This window comes from Triplophysa rosa, linkage group LG13 (genome assembly GCF_024868665.1).
Source record: "Triplophysa rosa linkage group LG13, Trosa_1v2, whole genome shotgun sequence".
NCBI lineage: Eukaryota > Metazoa > Chordata > Actinopteri > Cypriniformes > Nemacheilidae > Triplophysa > Triplophysa rosa.
Window position 1 is genome coordinate 10,163,298 of NC_079902.1, and position 21,752 is coordinate 10,185,049.

Consider the following 21,752-nt stretch of genomic DNA (forward strand, 5'->3'; position numbering starts at 1 on the left):
TTGCAATGGCCGTTTAGTCGCAAACACAGTTATAGGGTCATGAGCTTTCATTTTGATAGTCATATATGAGAATCACTCAATCTGAATGGATCACGTCCGCTCGCCGCTAGACCGTGGCTCTGACTGATTTTTTGAGCGTAGGAATGAAGCACTGCATTCATCTGATCTCAATGAACTGGGAATACTACAGGAATAGAGCAGGTAATGGAGAAAGCCGAGCTGATTGCTGTCCTAAATCATGTATGACTGTCCAATTGATCTTCTTTCCTGAAATAACAGCCTGCTGATGAGAGAGAGAGAAAGAACGCTATGAACCCAGATCTGACTAACCATTTGTTATGATCAGGCCGTAGTTTAGGACGGTGCTGTCGGTTTCGCTTCATCCCTTAGAAATTGGCTTTTTATCACTGCGCCTGATGTGTTGTGCAACCCTGATGTACAGTACACAGCAAATAATGGAATAGTTCACCTGAATGTGAAGATTCTTCCTTTACTCGCCCTCATGTCGTCCAGATATGCTGTCATTTTCTCAAAGATATTTATTTGACGATCTGTTCTTTTACATTGAAAGCAGAAGTAGTCATATGACCCATGCTCTTTATTCCTGTAAAGCCACAGCGTGTGTGATAGACAATAGCAGAGTTTATTATATTTGTTTATAATCTTTGCAGTACTGTATGTAGCACTAGGGCTGGGGCGATATATCGCGATTCACGCTAATGATACCTGTTTAGGGCGATTCTGAAATCGCAAAGGCTTCGATTCTGTGTTTTATGCACAGCTCTTCCGTGAACTACGGCTCTTTGATCAGTAGGAAGTACTGCATGATCTAAAATCACTACGAGATCATTTGTAACGTGCTTTTGAAAAAGCAACACTCGTCAAACATCATCATTATAAATATACGTCATTACCATGAAAATACCTGAAAAGGTTTGAAGAACAGCGATAGAATATGACCATTGGCATTTCCTGGAACAACAGCTGTGTCCCAATTCGGGTGCTGCGTGCTTGGAAGGCTGCATTTTAAGACCGATTGCGTCACAGCAGCGCGACTGAAACGCTGGTAAGGCTTATTTGATTGATATTAAAGAAGAAATGGTACTGTGTTTATTTTCCAACACTGGCTTCACTACATTGGACATTGCTATCAGAATCCTGTGCTTGCTTGGAAAAAGTTATATCCATAAATGTAAAGTTATAGGTTCTAATCCTAATATTATTGTTTTTTGCTCTAAGTTAAAAAGTTTCGCCGAAACCCTTATAAATTGAAGAAAAACAAAAAAAGTGTTAAAACACACAAAATATTAGATATAATTGTTAGATCACCAGTGAACAGAAATATGTTTAATTGATTCCTTTCTACCCCCTTACTCTGCTAAAAAAAAAAAACAGTACTTTTTATCATTTTCATTATTATTATTTTTCATTTAAAGGTACAGTGCGGGATGTTTTGTATGATCTATTAACAGAAATTCAATATAACATACAAAACTGTGTCTTTAGATGTGTATAAAAACCTTACGTAATGAAAAGTTATGTTTTTATTACCTTAGAATAAACCAGTTGTATCTACATAGGGCCTATCTACATGGAATTTGTTATGTTGCGCAGCCATGTTTTGTACAGTAAGCTCTAACGGACAAGCAGCTCTACAGAGCGCGTTTCGTATATGTTGGTCTTCGTGTGTGTTTTTAGACGCAGCTTGCGTCATCACTGAGTTGAAGACGCACAAAGTAGTAAGTCGTAGTACGGAGGAGAGAAGGAGTAGTCGTCATCTAGCTGAAGCAATTGATTGTTCTGTCTTAGAAGTTTTGATAAAATGGAGGACCATGCGTATTGTGCACAAGAGCCGACAGAGCGTGAATCTCCGTCGTCAAAGAAGCGCAAACGTGATGCTGCCAGACGAATTAGAGACAAACGGCGGCAGAAATCCAGGATAAACATCGGTGTATCTATTACCAGATGGAAGGCACTGTTGAAAGACAAATGTTTTCAAGGCGACGCCGAAGTTGCCTGTTTTCTGCTAGACTGGTAAGATAATTCAACATTTTCAATGTTTCCACTTTTTCAATGTTTACCAAACAACTCATTTTATACAAATGGCCATATAACCTCCGAATAATAATGTTTTTCCGTCCCTGCGGTACGTACTCCTGTTGTTCCTGACTTTACAAAGGGGGATACAAACGTTTACTAACTTACACCTAACTGCCTATGTCGCTGTCAGATCAAACGCTTTGAACAGCGTTGCTATTTACGATTAGCTAACTTTAGTTACTTCACTACTTTCAGTGTGTACTAGATAGCATGCAAGAAATATATCTAATTATAGAATTGTAACAGTAACTTTCGCAATATAATACATGTTAAATGATTAATTACGTTAATATATTGCCTTACCTTTGCAAAGAAACATCGTTGCTTGTTTCACTGCTATCCGCTGTCTCAGTAGACGACATCTTTTTTTACTGTTGCGGCTTCCTTCGTAATTCGAAAGGGAGGGGTGTGCAAATGACTCAGAGATTCGTTGCAAAACTATAATACAACGCTAGTGGCCGCTGATTTTCAAGAACTGCGCCTTTAAATTTATGATTTACGTTTTTTTCTTTTCTGTGTATTATGTTTACAAATGTATTGTTATAGATAATATTGAAATACATACCTTGTACTATTTTCAATATAAATTACATGTGAAAATCGTTCTTCTTCTGATATTCGGAGTTTCAGCGCGAGAGCGCCCTCTGGCTTTCGGATGTGGCCTGCATTTAACCGTAATTCATTGAGAAACTGAGCATAATGCTGGATCCACACCAAACGCGAACAATCGCGTTCCACGCTTGTTATTACTCGCAGGAAAAGTTCATTATTTTCGTGTGAGTGACGCGATCTGACAAATATTTTCAACCTTCGCGGAAGACGAGATTGACGCGAGTTTGCGTCTATTCGCATCTTTGCATTGACTTTGTATGTAATTTATTCGCGCAAAATGCTTATTTCGTGTTTGGTGTGAACCCAGTGTAAGAATTGCATGATATATCGTCCCAGCCCACTTAAATCAAATTGACTATGTGTGGAGTGGTTTTGTTTGACATAATTAATGTCATTGGTTTTTGTGTGTCCCATAACCAAATGTGAGCTCTGTGGCATTTGCTGGGGCAGATTAGGGCTGCTAATACTATTAATTGCGATTAAGCCTAATCAGTGCAATATTAATGTCAAAACATCATCATGTTTTTTTGTGGTCAGGTTTATGTATGATGAGGGTACAGCAGCAGATTATAACATGTATTAATTGTCTGTTAAGTGTAATAAACATGTTATAAAGTGACAAAATAATTGTGATTAAAGGTTATGAATATTAATTGTGATTATCATTTTAAAAGACACTGAAGTGAGCACCATTCACAGTAAATCTTCACAATCCTTTAAATTTTGCATTTTTCAATTCAATTCAATTTTATTTATATAGCGCTTTTCACAATGTGCATTGTTCCAAAGCAGCTTTTACATTTTAACGATTTAACGCATTTAAAATGTTTTTGAGTGTATAGACCAGGAGTCTTCAACAAAAATCGCTTGAGGTCCAGTAAATGAACCCTCCTTACCAGCCGAGGTACGGACAATTAAATATCTAAAAATATGAATAGATGGTTTTTGGCAGACCAAAGAAATAAACATGTCTTTTCATATCTATAAGACGGCATTACAATGTCTGCAACAATATAATGAAGGAAAATGTGCAAAATGCCCTAATCTCTAAACCTGCACTGAACATACATTCATTTCAACATCAACAACTTTAAAAGAAAACTAAAGTGTTGTTTTCTGCTGAACTGAGATGAACAAATAGCAGCATCAAGTTGTGACTGATCATCCTCTGATAACATTTCAGCTCTTCTTGTGGCTGGTGCAGCTGAAAGGGGGGTTTGTTTAATATTTTCTTTTAGTTCATGTCTTTATTTTCCTTCTAAAAGTGTTTCACACGCAGCCTCCATGCACTCTTTTACTATTTCCCCATCAGTAAAGGGCTTTATGTTTTCCTAAAATCCACTGTATTCTTAGGGAACATTCATACCCCCTCTGTCAAGCTCCTGAAGTTTGCAGACGACACCACACTGATCTGCCTCATTCAGGACGGTGACGAGTCTGCTTACAGACAGGTCAAGGAGCTGGCTGTCTGGTGCAGTCTTAACAACCTGGAGCTTAACACGCTTAAAACTGTGGAGATGATCGTGGACTTCATGAGAAAGCCCCCTGTTTTCCCCAAACTCACCATCATGAACAGCACTGTGACTGCAGTGGGGAGTCATTCAGGTTCCTGGGCACCACAATTTCTCAGGATCTGAAGTGGGACACTCACATTGACTCTATTGTTAAAAAGGCCCAGCAGAGGCTGTACTTCCTTCGCCAGCTGAGGAAGTTCAACCTGCCACAGGAGTTGCTGAAACAGTTCTACTCTGCCATCATCGAATCCATCCTCTGCACTTCTATAACTGTCTGGTTCAGCTCAGCTACCAAATCTGATCTCAGAAGACTACGGAGGGTAGTCCGGACTGCTGAGCGTATCATTGGTACAACCATCCCCACTCTCCAAGAACTGTACTCATCCAGAATGAGCAAAAGGGCTGGTAAAATCACTCTGGACCCCTCACACCCAGCACACTCCCTTTTTGAACTGTTACTGTCTGGTCGACGCTACAGAGCACTGAGCACCAGAACGACCAGACACAGGAACAGTTTCTTCCCTCAGGCAATCCATCTTATGAACACTTGACATTAAACGCGGAACACACAACTCTATTTTACATTATTTATTCACCAAATTTGCACATATCAGACCTGTACATACATAATTGTCTATATTGTATATTGTGTTTTTGCTGTTTTGTACATTGCCTATTTCTATATTACTGTATATTATTTTTTTTTTTTTATCATCTGTGTTCTGTCCTGTTGCTGTCTTTCTGTTGCACTGTGGAGCTTCTGTCACTTTAACAAATTCCTCGTATGTGGAAACATACTTGGCCAATAAAGCTCATTCTATTCTATTCCATATGCTGGTTGTTGGGCGGTAAGTGAGTGAGGGAGGACCCGTGTAGATCGCTCCTACTGGGCTTTGAGCTAATATATTTTCGTGTCCTTACCTTGGACTGCTGCGGGCAAGTTTCTTCATGGTGTCTATGTCTAGTTTCATAATGCAGTTTAAGGTTTCCACTTTTGACAACCGCAACAGACTCCGAGCAAATGAGACAAACCGGTCTCGTGCATGTCGATGCAGGAAGAATAAATGCAAATCTCTCGAGCCATTCATCTCGGAAAACATGGTTTTCAGCGTCAACTTTTCTAACTTTTGAAAAGGACATTGTTTTTCAGTCACTGACAGTTACATCTGTCTGCGCGCTGTGCAGCGAGTCTGTCTCGACTCTCTTCACTCATCGACGTCTGTACGTAGCAACAGTGCGCTCCGCATATGTTAACTGTCTGTGGTGCCTTAGGACCCAAACTGCTACTGAGCGGACCTTGATGTGCCTGCTATAAATTTGATTGCATTAGAAAATAATGTTAGGCGTTCATTTATTTATGATGTCAAAATGCTTTGAGTTCCGGACGGACGCATCTCGCGGTCCGCATTCGGACCGGAGTCCGCTAGTTGGTGACCCCTGGTATAGACTGTGGTCACTATGTGTCATTGTATGTAAAAGATCAAAATTAGGATCTTTTTCTTTTGTGAAAAAACAAAAAACAGCTTACAGCTGTAGAATAACTTTAAAGTAATGTTTCATTTTTGGATATTCCTTTAAATAATGCAACAAAAGGTTTTGGGCCTTTGTGCAGCAATTGGATATAAAATGTATCTCAATTAGTTTAGAAGGGAAAGTGATTTATGATCTCATTCCTAATGTAGTAAACGAGCTGGATTCTGTATCAGTGATGGCCATCTCGCTGTGGAATCATCATCCAATCATTATTGCTTATCTGATTCCTATGATCTGCTCATTTTGGGCTTCTCAAGTTTTATGCTCATTTCTGGTTCAACATCAATCTGATGAGCTTTCATTTGTGCTGTGTTCTGTCCATCAGAGAGCCCATGCGGTTCCTAAATTAGTCCATCACACATTTCTCTGACAGAAGTGGGACATAGAGATTTTGCTGCGCTACATAAATAGTTTTGTTGCTTTCATAACCACTAAAAAACTTGTTTGTGGCAGCTGAGCCTAAAATGTGATTTTTAAAGAAAGGAATAAACAAAATGATTCATCCTTGATAGAACTGTCACTTAAATAATTGGACCGTGAGTCCAAGTGCTTGGATTTAAATCAGACAGTGCCTGAGGTCTGCTTACCTTTGCCAGATTTCCATGCTCAGTAATCAGAAGCAGTGCTGATGTCCGCTGCATCGCCACCAGTTTATTTCAGCTCAGACTCTCCCCTCCAGCCAGCATGTGTTTGGCAAAGCGAGCGTTCGACCCCAGGCTCTGAGCAAACTCTGGAAAAGAAAATATAATTGAATTAACCTTCCACCTCGGTGGGTAGAATTCAGTGGTGGACGGGATGCATCTGCTTTGTTTGTAATAAAGTCGACTCTAAAACAGTGGGGAACTTGCTTAATTTCTCATTGTTTAAGGTAGCTTCTATGGTAAGGCAGCATGTGTTGCTTTTTTAGGTCAGCGGTCTGGAGTCTGTATTCTTTGTGAGGTAACTTCAGGGGTTTTTATACCGATTGATGCTAGGGTTGGGCGATGTCTACCAAATTGGCATCGGACGATGCCTACAGTGAAACATCGTGATGGACGATGACATCGGGGGGCGGGGCATATCAGTTTGCTAGATGGCCATCTGCCAAAACATTAAAAACAATTATATCCCTGATAGCACACATACATCTGGTTTACGTCTATTTGACGTCTGCATTTACATCTGCAAGACATCTACAATACATCGTTTGCTCATCTGCAATACGTCTCGGAGATGTCTGCTGTCAGACGTCATATAGACATCTAGAAGATGTCTGTAAGATGTTTATGATTTAGAATGGATGTACAACAGCTCTTTCTAAGATGTTTAGCAGATGTTTTTAAGCAGCAGATCTCCAGATCTTTAGCAGACGTATTACAGACGTCTCCGAGACGTATTGCAGATGAGCAAACTATGTATTCAAGATGTCTTGCAGATGTAAATGCAGACGTCAAATAGACGTAAACCAGATGGATTGTGCTATCTGGGATCAGTGCTCTAGACTGCGACCAAAACACGTTTTGTGACCAGTTTTCAAGACAGCATGATTTTTTTTCACAAGTACTCGCACATGTACGACCTGCAAATTTGGAACAAACACTGAACATCATGTTCCATGAAGATATTTGTACATTTCCTACCGTAAATATATGAAAACTTTATTTTTGTGAGTAGATGCAGCAAAATCAGGAAAACGGCGGGAAACATGCCTACAAACTTTACTCGCTGCTGCCCGCTCTTTGGGAATTACCTGCTCAAGTTTGGTATCTGTAAAGCTTAGAATTTCTGCTTTCGGGTTCATCTACTCTCCACAACGTCATTACAGCGGTAAGCTCATAGAAAGCGTTAAAACCAACCTGTTTCTTCCTACAAACGGCCTGCTGCAGTGCCTCTGATGGACAAATTTAAAGGCCATTTTCTCAATATTTCGTTTTTTGCACCCTCAGATTCAAGATTTTCAACTAGTTGTTTCCTAGCCGAATATCGTCATATCCGAACAAATCTCTGTTTACCCTTATGGCTGGTTTTGTGGTCCAGGGTCACATTTGCACCGTAATTATGCGTAATAGTACCTCAAAGGTACATATTTCTACCAAATGTATATATACTGTATCTGTACCAAAATGGCACATAGCACCTTTTTAAAGGGAATTGTCCTACTGAAAGATTGGGTACTTTTTTGTGTGTTTTTGACAGCGTGCACTTGGGGTGCCATGAACTTAAAACCATAAAAAATATACCTGATTATCCATCTTATCACAATTTGAGAATTTCTTTTGTGTTTCAGTGGACTTGTGTTTTTGACCAAAGGCATTAACATGGTCAGTATCAAAAATGTGCCTATTTGATTAATTAAAAAAGGAAAAATTTAGATTTTGTGAATTTTAGGCCTTCATGATCATCCTAAAAACTCATCATGAGAACGCAAAAACCCGCAATAAAGCACTGTCAAAGAAGGCCTGCCAAACCAATAGGTGGCAATATAATCCTAACCTTAAAGCCATGTTGGCCAATCAGAAGCCTGAAAAAGATTTTGTCAACCAAAATCTCTGGTTTCACCGGCTTCACTGCAACCAGGGTTTCTGAAAATCTTTACCCTGGCAGGCGTTTTTTAAAAAAGTTTGGTTTCAGTGACCTGATACTGCGCTTGCATGTGCCAAACAGCCAAACCGCTTAGAAAAACTTGTGGTTTTGAAAAGACCTGTGTTTGTGAGGACATGGCCATAGTGTGGTCTTAGACTTTCAAAGAATTGATCGCCCTCAGTACAGTCTCCGACCGAATCCAATTATTTTTTGAAAAAAAATTTCACACCTCATTTCCATCTTTTATATTTCTGTCAGAAGTCGTGTTTTTGGGTCCCTTACATTAAAAATATGTTTGCGCTCCTGTTGAAGTCAGGGCCGAACGGACATGTGACTGAGTGTGTCTGTGCTAAATGAGCTCCTTGGCAGCACAGAAGGATTATGTCGCTTTCCTCTTTGGCCTCGTGTCAGTGCATTACTGCCGGAGAGACAGATGTGCTTTCTGCAGGGCGGCTCATCAACATGAAAGACCGCCGTGCCGAGAACGTCCCGTCAGTGACCCCCGCAGCCCATCGCTCTCGGCCAGCCTTCTCCCGGCCCGGTTAAACGGACCATAGATCCGAATGCGTGCGGGGTTACGGAAGGATCCCTCTGATTGGTGATTTACCCCAGAGAGGACTAATTGAGCCCTTGCTGCTGGACATTTAATATGCTTAACAAGCTGAGGTGAGGCTGTCTGATGAATGCGTGCCAGCGCGCTTTGGTTAACGACTCTTGTTCCAAAGTAATGAGCAGGGTTAGCTCCGACGTAACCCCCGCGGGGAAGTTACAGAGACGAATGGCGGATGGGTCTGCGTGTACGTGGCTGTCTGCGAGCGCGTATGCGTCTGCATTGTGGCACACACACTGACAGATCAGGGAAATGGATGGGCTGATAGATAAGTGGGGGCTCTTTTGGACATGGTGCCGGGAATCAGCGTTATCTATCTGAAGTGCATTTGCTGAGACACATCATTTGTACCATCTGGATCTCGCTTTTTAAGAGACTTTACGAACACGCAATACTGTCTATTTAGGAAGGTTTTTGAGTCAGGAAGATTGTTGTGTTAAAGCATATGTGCGTTATTAGAGATGAGTTCTATATATTTGGGCAGTTAAACCACTTTAGCCATCAATGGGACGGTAAAGTGCATTGGCACCCAATTTTTGTACGTCCTGCTAAACTTTTCCAACGTCGACCATCATCCTTCAAAACACACCGCCAAATTGGACACTTCACACACACTTTCACCTCCTTGATAATAATTGCCACCCAGCTCGCTCGGATTCATGGTGGCTGAACGTGCTCTGAACAGATGGGCCCTTCACCATGGCTCCTCGATGACTCGCATACCAGGCATTTGGAAATTACCTATTCACAAGTCCAACGGAGCCCAAGTAGGTCTCTGGTTAAATGGGGGCTTTCCGTCGCGTGCTTTGTTCTCCCACAAGCTGGCCTGAATTCAGCGGGACAGTGCCTAGATGATATCAGAACATCATTAGTCCATGAAAAGAGGCTTTAATATGACAAAGAACCTCCGAGTGAATGACGTTTGATGTTCCTAATTCGCAGATCAGCTCTGGATCCGAGCAAAAGGCGTATAGGAGTTGGGATTCATAGTGACAGGCCTTTGCTCTGTTAAGTTTCGGATTTATTCACTGAAATAGCATAAAGCGTGATGTTAATCAGAATTCCTTTCTGTTATTGAAACTGAGCACGATTGTTCTCTCCGCCCTTGTTGACTTTTGTCGAAAGTGCTGCGTTGCTGTAAATTTAATGAATCTCTAATTGTTCCGCCGAGCGATTTGGCACGCTGGCCTTGTGCTTCTGCATGATGCATTTTTACTGATTTTGACAGGTCGTCAACATTGTGAACTTCATCTCGCTTCAGACCGAAGCTCTATTGTGAGCCTTTTATGCAGAGGCTTATTCATGTCAGGCTGAATGAGGAAAAGACTGAAAGAGGGCGTCTTGTCAGACCCCGTATTAAATCTACCCGCGGCTCTGGCTGTTAACCGAAGCCGTTAAACAGAATCGCACCACAGATTAAATCACTTCCTCGCAAGACGCAACACCAAATTTTACTGCTTTCTTTGTAATTGCGGCAGCGTCTCCACGATGGAGTGAAAAGCAAGGAAGCAAGCGTTGCTTGTGAGCTGATGTAACTTTCTTTTCACCGATGTGCTGATGACACATTTAAATAGCTTTTTATTCTATTGACCCACCGATGCTCGGAGTTAGCAGTAAAAAAAAAACTGTTCAAGATTGCGTCACGCGGACCGAAGTTACCTCGTCTGTGGCGAAGGTGAGAAGATCGTTCCTGGAGCGGCAATCTAGATTCCCCGCTTAAGATGGCAGGTTTTTTTATTATTTTTTTATGGCAGTCGGATGAATGTAGAATTGGAAATGGCCGTGGCTCGCTGTGTAAGGTAGAGAGACATCTGCGTATGATGGAGCTCCCGGTGTGAATGAAATGAAAGTTTGGGTAATGTAGTTATCTTCTGACAACATGCTTTGTCAGACCGCATTCACCGCCGTAAACTGCAGAGGTGGTCTGGATGCATGGGGCAGGTGAACTGATAGGTGGGCCGGGAGATATGACTCAAAGGAACAATGTCATACATTAGGATTAAAAGACACCATCTCGGATGTCTGTCGTGTCTTTGCTTCTCGCTTTATTTCTCGCCTTTCTGCGGTCAGAAGTCAGCGGGTGGGGGTGGAATGATATCTTGTTTACTTCCTGACAGTGGTGCTCTGAAAGGAAAATGAATAGGATGACAATAACGTTTGTGTGGAAGACGACTCCCTCCCACAGACCTGTCCACCTCACACTGCTCCTTGAGCCATTCAGACCTGCCAATTTAGCTGAGAAAATTGCCAAAAGTGCCTAGAAATATTGGGGTGTCCAAGAAAAGGGAAACTGTTGCACGGGGTGTGATTTCTGGATGGATGTGGGTAATTTTTAAGGGGCAGAGCATTGCAGATAGCTTCATTTGTGAGGTAAAGTACTCCACAAGGACTTGATCAAATGCGAGGAGAGACAGGAATGCCAGAGGAACAATGGAGAGATTACTGGATACCTGCGTGGAACAAATGCTCTCTCTGTGGTCTGCGATTCTGTGACAAAACACTGAGACTTATGTACAGATAAAACGCTCTCTTGAGACTGGCACAAACACAAAGATTGTTGTGTCTGTCTTTGGTATACCATTGTGTAAACTTGTGTGTTGTTTATAGGCTCCTGCAGTTTATGGCAACTGCAGCCACAGGAATCATATTAATTACTTTTATTTATTTATTTATTTACAACTTTGTGTAAATAAAACTCATTCTACCTGGAATTTCCTAATATACTCTAAAGGTACAACCATGAATACACTAAATGTAACAAAATGTTGGGTTATTTTTATCTCCGTGTTGGGTCAAAAAGGACAAACCCAGCTGTTGGGTAATATTAACCCAGAAAATGGTTCATTTTAACCCAACCATGGGTTAAAACAACCCAGCATTTTGGTTTAATTTAACCCAGCGGTTGGGTTTGTCCCCTTTTGACCCAACGCTGGGTAGAAAATAATCACATTTTTTTGAGCGACGCGTGTATTTATAGCTGTACCTGTATAGTATATTTGGCAGTAATAACTATTAATTTTATTTTCACAAACGTACATCAATTTTTGTCAGTAATTACCGTGCTGCCCAATTATTTTGTATACACAGTTCATGTTACATTCTTATGTACAGTTCAAGTTTGCGTTCATATTCAAATAGGACAGTGGGTCTCAAACTTTTTCATTAAGGCCCCCTTTTTGTAGGGTGGCATCGCTTTGTGGCCCCCAAAATAAAGACTTGTTCCTAAACTTAGAATTTTAATTAAGCCAAACAACATTCATTTATACAACGCTGGAACATTAGTTCTTTTTGTTGTTGGTATTCTGAATAAATTCATCTCTTTATTCTCAGTCAAAGGTTTTACAGTTTCTGCTCAGCTAAATTGGCTTTTTAGAGAGCAATATCATTTTTAATGCATTATTCACTTGACAGCTATTGTCATGTAATTAGCTAGCCTGTTAAAATAAAAACAGAAAACCAGGACAGTATTATGAGGGTGAATGCCTAGCTGTATTTTCTGCACATTTATACTCCTGCAACCTGTAAATTACTTAATTTCCTAATTGAGTACGGCTCCGTTATTACGATATTTACTTTACATTAAAATACATTTATTTTGAGCTTTAGAGTGAGATCTGGTTCAACCATTTTCCATTACATTTGATTGAAAAAAAAATTGTAATACTCTGTGACTCACTTTGCTAAAAGTTTGATACTTTTAGTACTACTAAGAGGTGCCAGAGGTGGATTACGATATGCACTGAAGATCCGATGTGCTGAACTATGGTCTATTTTATGCTCAAGGAAAAATGCGACTTTATAGCATGTTCCTATAAAAATGTTGTGCTTTTAAATTTCACACCTACCTTCCTTTAATATTTCACTGCCTGTGGACTTCAGCAACTTTTGTAACCATGGAGAGGTGTGATGTGTTAAACTCTTTCTCCTCCACCTATCCTTAGTAATTCATGGTTGGATTTAGGACCTTTCTAGGTTTAATTGCGCCCCATTAATCAGACAGACGGTGTGAAATTGATCTAAATAAAGCTAATGTTGTCATCCTTTGACCATAAACAAGGGCAGACGGCTCGCGCCTAAAGCTGTCTGGCCGCCGTATGTTTCTGCAATTAGTCACATGCAGCCGTGGAGGAGAACCGCCCCCAAATATTTTTTTTGGGGGGGCAGAAATTAAACATGGTAATAAAATCATAATTACCCACAACTGATGTCTTTGATCAAGCAGAGTCTTTCACACATTTTTTGGGCCGATTGCATTGCCAAAACATGGTCTCTGTGACTAAAAATATCTGTTCTTGCACGTATACACAAAGGCAGTGACGGGAGATGATGCGTTTTTCTGTTATATCTTTTATTATAGTAAACTGTGTAATGAATGACTGGACATTTGCCAGTGCTGCGCTAATGATCTCCAAGCCATAATTGCTCTAATTGCTTCATTCATAAATAAGGTCTCCCGCCACTGCAAGCTATCATTCACATATATGGTTTTATGATTGAATCTTGTCAAGCGGCAATGTTAACCAGCAGAGGGGCTCCACCTCTGCTTTAAAATGTTCAAGGCCCTGACCCGAGCCATTCAGAGATATTAAAAAGAAATAAATTCCCTTTAGTCTCAATAAATCTTCAATTCCCATTTACCACAGCTCCTTAATTCACAGGTCCCATCTCTCAGCCTACATTTGTAATGCTTGAGCTCATACTGACCTTCTCACGAACACATCCTGACTTTCATTCAGCAGGGAATAAATCTGCACACTTTGCATGTGCTGTCTTTTAAACCAGTGACTCAGCAAGAGGCTTGTGTTTCTGCTGTAAACTATTATTACGCCCGAACTATTTACGCTTCACGAGGCTGGTTTTATGGCGTACCCGCAGGTATAGATTTAATGAGCACGTTCAGCGTGTGATTTTACATTTTCTACTTGGTGACATTGTGACCGTAAACAAAAGCCCTGATCTTTTCGATAGTTGCGTTGGAAAGAGGCCTTGAGAGAAATAAATGTGGAATTGTAACGCCGAGATGTTTTAGATGACTAGAAGGCCAAATAAACCAAAGTTAATTTTGTTATTCAGCTATCCCACATGACTTTTAAAGGAATCTCTCAACGTCTCAACTTCAAATGAGATCTCGGGGTATGAATGTCAGCCTTTTAGTCCTCTTCATTTTAAGAATGTTATAACAACAGCGAACACTCCTCTGGAGGTGCTGTCTTAAATTACCCATCCATTCCCATAATCCTTTGGGGTTGACTCTGAATTGCTTACTTTAAGAGTTCATTTAGGACAGGAACAGTTGGAAGCTTGGTGTATTCTGCGCACAAAGGAACATTTCAATTAACGTGAATATAACAGAGTAAGTCAACTCTTCTGGGTGTGCTTAGAAGTGCAGGTGGCTCTTCTTTTCATATTTACATTACATTGTTAGAAAAGTGAGTGCGCTGGGCGTTCAGTGTCATGGTACAGTATATTAGAGCAAATAGGGCTTGGATGAGATGAGAGTGTGTGAGGAATTACAATCCAGCGATGGGGTGACTAGGCTTGTGCCGGTGTTCGGTAATACTGTACACCACGGTAGTAAAAATCCATGGTAGTGTTACTGCGGCTGTTACTGTTATGTGGTTAATAATGGCAGTGTGGCAGAACAATTATTTTGATTTCAAGTTGAAGATGGAACTCAACTCTATCGTATCTTGCCACAGAGTGCTGATTCTAAGTGTCTTTTAAACTATATAAGCTATCCTACTGCTTGCTATCCGGGAAAAAAACATGAATTAACACAGTTGTTGTACTGACACTGATAGGTAATTATTTATAGTGTATAGTGACGTGTCAGCAAAATGACCATTTAAATGTCAAGCCATGAATATTATGGTACATTTGTATTTGACGATGTATGTTGAATACACTATGGTACAGCAAAAGTGAGTACAAGTAAAGTGGGCATCTTTAGCTTAATCATCACTATTACATGTGTTCCTCCTTTACTAAATCTAGTACGGAATCAAATATATATTTATCATATTTCATTAAACACCTGACAAATTATGAGTAAGCTTTACTTTCCATTTATTTCTTATTATTGCTTGATATTTGAAAAAGTTATTAAACTTGTTGTTGACACTGTAACACTGAAGTTTGCTTATGTTTTCGACCTATTTTTGTAATGCATTTAATCACCGTCATAATACCGACTACCATAATAAAATACATAAAAATGTATCACCGGCACAAGCCTAGGGGGATGCTTTAGGCTCTTACTCTGGGTTGTTGGAATGGGCAGTTTTGCCGAGGAAGGCAATTTATTTAGCTTGAATACATAAAGGTCATAAGCCTGACAGCTTTTCCCTGACTTAGGACACTGACCATTTTTGCTCACATGAACGCACGTTTCATCTTTCTTCATTATTTAAATTTCTTCATCTTTCACCAGAAAAGAGGGATCAGATTATTTATTGGGGGACACGTAATGACCCTGTTGTTGAGTAAATACTGTATGTTGTCTCCTGCATTTCCCTCTATTTCTGACTGTCTATTTTCAAAATGGACTATTTGGTTATCTAGTTGACTAGTCAGTCTGACTGGTTAGGGTCACGTCCACAAGGTAGTTTCTTCATGATATAAGGATGCTGCTGCACACAAGCTTCAATAGAATAACTGACAGATTCAGCAAATAAATAAGTAAAGCTAAGCAAATATAAAATTTTATTGTGCAACCCTATCATCGCCTTAAAAAAAGAGACCTACAGATTATGCGTAACAGGAACATTGCTTACAGCAGGCAATTTGAAGTCTGACAGTAATTGTCTTGAAATATATTGTTGAAGGTGGTGAATTTGTTATGAAAATGGTGTTTTGATGGCTTTAGTGGCAGTGCTGTAAAGGGAATGAATGTAGAGACGCAGCATCTCTGAGAGGGTTTTAGTGTACGCTGACAGTTTACTGTGCTAAAAACCTTTCAGAGAAGTTATTTCTCTTAATTCATTCCCTTTAGAGCGTGACCGCTGAAAATGCTGCATTTATAAACAAATTAAATGTATGTAAACTCTTTTTTGACTCCTTTTTCTTGGTTTTTGATGCCTAGTCTACCGTCTTGACCTTTCTCTGCTTTCCCTTTCTCAATGATTTTCTCAATGATGACTTTTATCTGTTCAAAAAAGGATTATCACTATTACATTTATGTAGGGATATACTGTACATTTATCTTTGGGAATATTAAATCCTCATACTGCATAAAGTAAACACGAATAGTCTGTTTTCCTCCACACCATGATCAGCAAAGCATTCAATATGAAGTCATTGTCAGGTAGACATGCCCTATTATGCAAAGGTTTTGAGGTCTCCTATCTTTGTCTCATGACAGGGAGCCTTTTGTGTGTGTCTTTCTCTGTATCTTTTTATAGGGCTGACTCTACATGATCGCGAAGGTGGATCTCCACAATAGGCAGTTCACAAAAGAGAAGAAAAGCTCTGATACTCTTTATTATAGACCAGAGTCTTTCTCAAGATATCATAGGAACTAAAGGTCCACGGTCCAGCTGACATTTCACCTGGCCCTTGACATTCAGCTTTCTGTGAGAGCGCAGTCGCAGTCACAATCTGAACCACACCTCCACATCGGAATAAGGGTGGATGACAAACCACGTTCTTCCACTGTCCTTTCAGTCTATTCCATATAAATACTAAAACGGCTATTTTTTGCTCTCAACTGCATTGCTTTGAGTAGTCTCATAGACATGTACGTCTCTGGAGTAATAGGGAATGTGATGAAACGGAGGGAAATTGCTGTAGATTAGCATACCTGTGTGAGCCGTGGCACCTGGGTGCATCTGGAGTTCCTCCGAGATGAGATGAAGGGCGAATGGAAGCTCATCCTCACAGTAGGTGTACATATGTAAGTGAAGATGTAAGAGGATAGAGGGCTTTGCTCGTGAGAACGAGAAGAACTTAATCTGAAGCATTTTCCCTCCTCAGGAGAGGAAGACAATGATAAGGAATCACAGAGAATGAGGAGAGGAAGCGAGTGAGAGAGTCAAAATAGAGCTGCCAATAAGTCTCAGTGGGGGAGCTGGGAAGACTGTGCACCTTTCACTGTAATGATGGCTCTTTCTCACTTTTCTCTCTTGTAGTGTCTTAACTAGTAAGTTTTAATGTTCCAGTTTTGTTTTCAGCCTCACACACAGCACTAAAAGCAGATGCCGTATGTGTTAAAGGAATAGTTCAGCCAACAATTTAAAACCTGTAACCATTAGAGTTGATTTGTTATACATTTTTCTGAGGCCTGAGTGAGGAACAGATAAAGTCATTGGAACTCAAAATGGAGATTTTCAGTGAAGAAAAACAAATGTAGGTTTGACAGGTTCACTGTCTTTGATGTAGTGCTTCTCAAAGTAATGATTGTCTGTTGTAGTGCTGCAGGTGGGGCGTGGCTAGGCTAAATGAAAATTGTCAATAATTTCCATTAAAAGTGGTTCATTTTACAGCAAAAACTGACTATGTAGCTTCTGTTACACACTTTGATGTCATTTGTAAGTAGTATGCAATGAAATACAAATTCAACATGTTTATTATTGTCTTACCTTAAAGGCGGGGTGTCCAATTTCTCTTAGCCCTTGTTGACGTTCAAATCACCAAAACAGACACACCTATACCCCCATCTTTCGCTTTCGTCAGCGCTCGGCTCGACTAATGCCCGTTCCTGTGCACTGCACACCTTACTGCTGATTGGCTACAAGGTTGTTTTGGTACTCGGCCCGACTTTGTCTAAGCAAGCGTATTTTGGAAATCGGACACCCCGCCTTTAATCAAAATATTTACACGCAGATTTGTGGTAGCCCACATAAAAATATACCGTAGCATACTATAGTATTTGCTATTTTAGCATAATTACTGTAGTACTCTATTGTGTATGGGCTGTGCAATTAATCATAATTAATTGTAATAATCAATTTAGGCTTTTAACGATTACAAAAACAAAATGCTGAGATGAAATGAATATTGTGCAACATTGCATTCTGCTAGGATCTACAGTGTTGCAACTGTTTTTGACAGCTAAATTCGAGTTGTAAAGACAAGTTATTTTTGTTTTCAAAAGTCATAGAGTTATTGCTTTAAAGGTCCAGTATATAATCTTTTGGAGGATTTATAGCCAGAAATGCAATATAATCGACATATCTATGTGTTCAGAGGTGTATAAAGACCTTATATAATGAAGCGGTATGTTTTTATTCTCCTCGAACGAGCTATTTCTATCTACATACATCGCGGGTTCCCTTACATGCCATTCACTGTGTTGTTACAGTATAGCCATAAACGGACAAACTGCTCTACGTGTTTCGTAAATATGTTATCTCCTTCAGAAAAGAAGCGAAAATGTGATGACATCTTCGTTCTGTGTCAGCCACTGTAGTGCTTTGAAAGGGGAGGGGTGAGCGGTGGAGTGAGCCTTTGGTTGCAACTCTCATCCTCACCGCTAGATGCCGCTAAATTTCATACACTGGACCCTTTAAATAGTCATGACCTCAATATTATCGAAAACTAATCGTGATCATGATTTTTTTAATCATCAGGCAGTCCTACTGTAGTGTTCACTCTATAGTATCAATTAAAGTAAAGCGATAAACTGTAGTACACTTTAATTTATACTATAGTAGCCTAAAGTTCAAAAACACTAATATCTAGGAATTTTACTAATTTTACTTTTGGGGGCTTTACCTCTTCCCAAGTTTGGGATGCTCTGTTTTAATATAAAATCGTAAAAGGTTTTAAACTTGTTTAAGGTGAAGTTTGTCATTTGATTGTCACCAAATGAATTGGGAAAATGTTGAAAAGTTAAACTTTTTAAACGACCATCCATAATCTGTCTGCCACTGGTCTCAGTACTTACACTACTTGTTGAGCCATAATTACATGTGCTGCAGTAGTTAGATGCTCCATTGAACAGACCTATGTTGTGACGACGCTTTTTGGGGGAAAATCAGCTTACTAATTCTTTGCCTTAAAATATTATTGAATAAAATACACCGTGGAACTTTAATTAAACCCAGCCAACCCCTCACACACACACACACACACCTTATCAGACTGTGGCAATAAAACAGCGAGGGAAGGTGGGACAAACCGCAATGTGTTGTGCTGATAAATGTGAGGTGTGGGCAGCACTGTTCTGAAGTCAGTGGTCAGACTCCTCTGCTGCTCTGAGCCGAGCCGTCCTACATTGAATTACACAGAATTGAAGTGTCTCGCGCTGGGCTGGGCTACACCGCCTGCCACTGCACAGACACAAGTCCGAATAGAGAAGGCTTGTTTCACTCTGCTGAACGTCTCTGAGCTGACAGCACCGAAGCCAAGACCACTTTAAACCGGTAGGATGAGCGCTTGCAATTCCTGACTCATGCCACTAGTGTTCCGGGGGAATCATTTTTAAACATTACTCTTCACGCTGGCTTATCACGGGCTGTTGTGACGCTTTGCAACTATTGCTTAAACTTTGTTTTGTGTTACAAAGTGAAGCGTTTCTGAGGGGTTGTTTACCGTCTGGGTGTAGATGATTTGTCTTTACATCCTAAAACAAGTGTTTAATGAGATGCAAGGGTGATAAGCGTGATGGATGTCTGTGCTAGACTGCGATGTGTCGCCTGTGGCCACACTCTTACATCACTCAGTTGGGAGTCCGTGGCCACCGCCTGTGGATTTATATTTCTCCTTCATTTGTTCTGTGACAAATTTCTGTTTGAACTTGTGTCCCCCTGCAGGGCGATACTAATCACTCACAAGTACATCCCACCCTCTGTCAGCATCTTCTGGCGTCTTGTCTCATGTGCGTGTGTGTGAGCTACACGTGGGCATGCACACTTTTTGATAAAGAGATGCTTTAGAGTAACAGATGTTTGCTTTCAATTTGAATGTGAGGATAAGTGTTTAGATCATTTTGCGGTGTTGAAATGAACTTTTGGGAGAACTGGTATGAGTTAAGAGAGAATTTGATTGAAATTATTGAGCAGTAAATGAGAAGAGGGAGTTGGGTTCTACAGTTGGTAGATCTGGTCCCTGCTGGGCCGGCTCTTCTCTGAGTTAGTGCCGTCTATTTATTCTCTTCATTGTTAGAAAAGGAAAATCAATCACTGCACAATTCTGGGTAATAACAGCTTGAATGGATTGTAAGTGTTATTAAGTGCACATATCTGCAGGGGGTATTATTATTCATTTTGGTCTGAACAATATTTTTTCCAATATTTATCTTTTTGTTGTTTTGAAATATCGTTTCTTCAATCTGCATATTGTTTCCTGTGAAAAAAGGAATGATTTCACCTGCTGGGCTTTGACAAGAAACAAACAAACATGACAAATGCTAGGTTTCAGGTTAGTATATTTTGTGATTGATTTAGCTCATGGAGTGACACAGAAACACCCTAAATAAATAAACAATCTCTCTAGACCATAAACAAATTATATCACATTCTCATGTATCTTTTCTTAAGGTTTTTGTTTGTAAGTGTTATAGAAAACCACAGACAGAATCGCGGAATCAATGCATTAATCGTATTATATTGTATTGTCATTGTGTTGAATGTCTGTACTAGAAGCTTCCAACACCAAAGAAAATTCCTTGTGTGTGCAAGCACACTTGGCAATAAAGCTCTTCTGATTCTGATTCTGATTCTGATTAAGAAAGGAATTTGCTGGATAGTGAGGAATGGCATAGAATTTAGTATAACTTTAGTATTTATTAACCAGAAAGTAGTGCTGAACGGCTAATAAAACACGAATTGTGCTGCGAATAACGTAAAAAAAATTCAGAAAGTTGAATTATTCGGAGAAGTTTTATTTGAAAAAAAGCAACTGTCAAACACACACACTGCATCCGATATCGCCTACTTCCATACTATTTAATAAGCGAAAATGAGTATGAGTCATGAATAGTATGTCCGAAACCTCAGTATGCAAAAATCAGTAGGCGAGAAATACCCGGATGGTCTACTACTTCCGCCGAGATTCGTGAGTGTGGATCGGATGGACACTTTTTTATCCCATGATGCCAAGGGAGCTGAGCAACGGTCAAATTTCAAGAGGAAATCAAATAAATATAGCGGAAAACTTTAAGGCGGACGTCCGTTTTTAAATAAATAAATTTCTTGTGACTATTTCATCAAATACGTCATGGGTCAAAGAGCACACGGGTCACATGACCATAAAACATGGCTGACGCATTATGTCCGAAATGTATTCATCATACTTTATAGAACGTACTGTTTTAACGGCCGATAGGTACTTATTCAAATTCAGTGCGTACTGTCACAGTATGCGATTTCGGACGCAGCGACAGTAAAAATTACTTTGCAGCAACCTGTCAAAGGAAAAGTCTTGTTTACTTAAAGGGAGAATTCTGGGAAAAACTAAATAACCCCATGTTTTACTCACCCTCAAGGCATCCTAGGTGTATATGACCTCCTTCTTTCAGACGAATATAGTCGGAGTTATAATACCATTTATCTTGGCGCTTCCAAGCTTTTGAATGGGGGATGAGGCATATGACGCATGTGTGTCGCAAGTTCTGGTGATGAACGCAGCAGCGCAGAGACGACAGCAAAAAAAAAACACCAGTCAAGAAGTAGAAAGGGGAACTTGCAACACGCCTGCATCATTTGATGGAACGCAACCCTCGTGCATGCGCGGTAACGGAAGGTAGACATAGTTAGTTAAATTAGGATATTTAATTTGCTTTTATAAAAATGCCTTAGAAAAATACATCTTGAGACAAAATAATGGCACGACATATTTTAAGATATGTCAAGTTATATTAAGTTATTTTGAGTTAAGACAGC